Below are 2,500 nucleotides of genomic sequence, written 5' to 3' on the forward strand. Positions count from 1 at the left end.
TATGAGCATATCGACGATTGCTAGCTCCTATGATTCGAATACACATCAATTCTCGAGCCCCGCTGTTATCTGCTACATTCAAATGGGTCTGAGGTTGAATCATATCATTTTATTTTATTTATTTTTTTTGATCTATTTTTTACAATACAAAGTTCGAAGAAAAAAAGAAATATTATTTGTTCAAAAAAAGAAACCTGCACCCGCTATTTTTAAGGCCTATTTCTTTTTTATCCCGAAATAATGAATTGAGCTCGTATAGGCATTTTAGACGCTGCTATTGAAATAGCCCTTCTGGCTATATTTTCTGTTACTCCACCCATTTCATAAAGGATTCGACCTGGTTTAACAACAGCTACCCAATATTCGGGAGAGCCTTTACCTGAACCCATACGTGTTTCAGCGGGCCTTACTATAACTGGTTTATCTGGAAATATACGGACCCGTATTTTTCCACCGTGACGTGCATTTCGTGTCATTGCTCGTCGACCCGCTTCTATTTGTCTAGATGTGATCCAAGCGGGTTCAAGTGCTGAAGAGCGTATTTACCAAAACAAATAGTATTACCTCGATAAGACATTCCCTTCATTCTTCCTCTATGTTGTTTACGGAATCTGGTTCTTTTGGGGTTATAGTTGATGGTTTTTTTTGAATTCCATCTCTACTACAGAACCGGACGTGAGAGTTTCTTCTCATCCAGCTCCTCGCGAATAAATCAATTCAAATTCAAGATTTTGAATTCAATTCAGATAGAAAATAATTTGAATTAACTTTAATAATTAATATACTGAATCATGGATTTCATTTAATCTAGATTAAATATATTATTAATTTGTATATCTTGTTTTTATCGATAACTAAATATAAATATATTAAATAACTATTTTTTCTTATATTTATCTATTTTTTATTTATCTATTTTAGAATGTTTTATAATGTTAAAAGAATGTTTTATAATGTTAAAACAAATCTTTCTTTTGTTTTACTCTTTATCGTATTGGATTGACCCAATTTTAGCAATCCAAGAAAATAAATTTTTCGCGGGCGAATATTTACTCTTTCAATTTTTATTTCAGTTCTCTCATTAGTTCATAATTTTTCCGAATAGATGAATTGGTCTCTGGCCGGTTCCGCCATCCCGATCAATGAATTATTCGAATTCTTTTTCACTAAAATCTTTTGAATTCACAGGTTCCATCGTTCCCATCGCTTCTTAATTAATGGTTAGGTCTGAATTCTACAACGGAGCTATTAGGTTTTGAGTCAATATTCTTAGTCTTTATTGGCTCGAAGCTCTTTATTTTTTGTTCGATGAGCAGATCCATTTAATGATTAATCCGTATTGATGCTTTATTACGCAAATTTTTTCTGAGATGACTCATAGACCTTACATATTGGAATTCTATATCTATATCATCAATATTCTTTATTCTTTTTCTTTCTTTCTCTCATCCTTCCATTTATCCATACCCTTTCTTTTTGATTTCGATTGACAACTTAGAAATTTTTTTAATAAAAAAGATTTCAGTTGCTACAACAATATGACCAATATATCATATCTTGACTGGTTCTTTGGATCCAGATAATACGAACTGATGAGTTGGTTATTACTTCTATTGTTATTTGTTTATACTATGAGGCTGGTTTTTTATACTAACCCTAAAAAAACCAACGAGTCACACATTAAGCATAGCAAATTTATCAAAAGATTCATTGAATTTTTATTAAACTCTATAGAATTATAATTGTTCGTTTTTTTATTGAACATAAAAGAAAGAATAAACGAATTTATCATTTTTTGTTCCATCGCTGGATAGATTGCAAAGGGAAATAAAGGTTTATTATCCACCTTCTATAAATATCCAAATTTTTATGCCTAATACCCCATAGATTGTTCGAACTGTATATGAACAATAATCAATTTTAGCTCGAATGGTTTGTAGTGGAACCCTACCCTCTCTGATCCATTCAACACGCGCAATTTCTTTTCCGTCGATACGTCCTGCAATTTGCACTTGAATTACTTTTGTATCTGCTTGTTCAGTTAATTGTATAGCCTTTTTCATCGCTTTGCGAAAAGAAACTCTATTTTTTAATTGTCCGGCTATAAATTCTGCAAGAATATTAGGGTTTCCATAAGGCTTTTCAATTCGTGTGATAGCAATGTTAAGTTTTCGATTTACATAATGAAATTCTTTTTGTAAATTCATCTGTAATTCTTCGATTCCTCGGGGTCGATTTTCAATTAACATTTTTGGAAATCCCATATAGATTATGATTTGGATTAGGTCGATTCTTTTTTGAATCTCTATACGTGCAATTCCCTCGACGCCAGAAGATGTTTTCGTATTCTTTTGTACATAATTCTTGATATAATTTCTTATTTTTTGATCTTCTTGCAGACCCTCAGAATAATTTTTTGGTTGTGCGAACCAAAGGGAATGATGACCTTGGGTTGTACCAAGTCTGAAACCAATTGGATTTATTTTTTGTCCCATGTTCC

The 2,500-nt window shown here is 31.9% G+C and overlaps 1 protein-coding gene and 1 pseudogene across 2 annotated transcripts in view; both read left to right on the plus strand.

Annotated features, from left to right (window-relative positions):
* Nucleotides 1–2,500, plus strand: part of LOC143626604 (small ribosomal subunit protein uS4c pseudogene) — a 139,792-nt pseudogene that overhangs the window by 54,128 nt on the left and 83,164 nt on the right. The window lies entirely within an intron of this gene.
* The window catches only part of LOC143626602 (cytochrome b6-like), a 116,659-nt gene that overhangs the window by 6,171 nt on the left and 107,988 nt on the right, over nt 1–2,500 (plus strand). The gene's annotated exons all lie outside the window — the stretch shown is intronic.

Source organism: Bidens hawaiensis, unplaced genomic scaffold (genome assembly GCF_021521415.1).
Source record: "Bidens hawaiensis isolate Kalapana, Puna unplaced genomic scaffold, B.hawaiensis_p1.1 tig00004444_1, whole genome shotgun sequence".
In the NCBI taxonomy this organism is placed as follows: Eukaryota; Viridiplantae; Streptophyta; class Magnoliopsida; order Asterales; family Asteraceae; genus Bidens; species Bidens hawaiensis.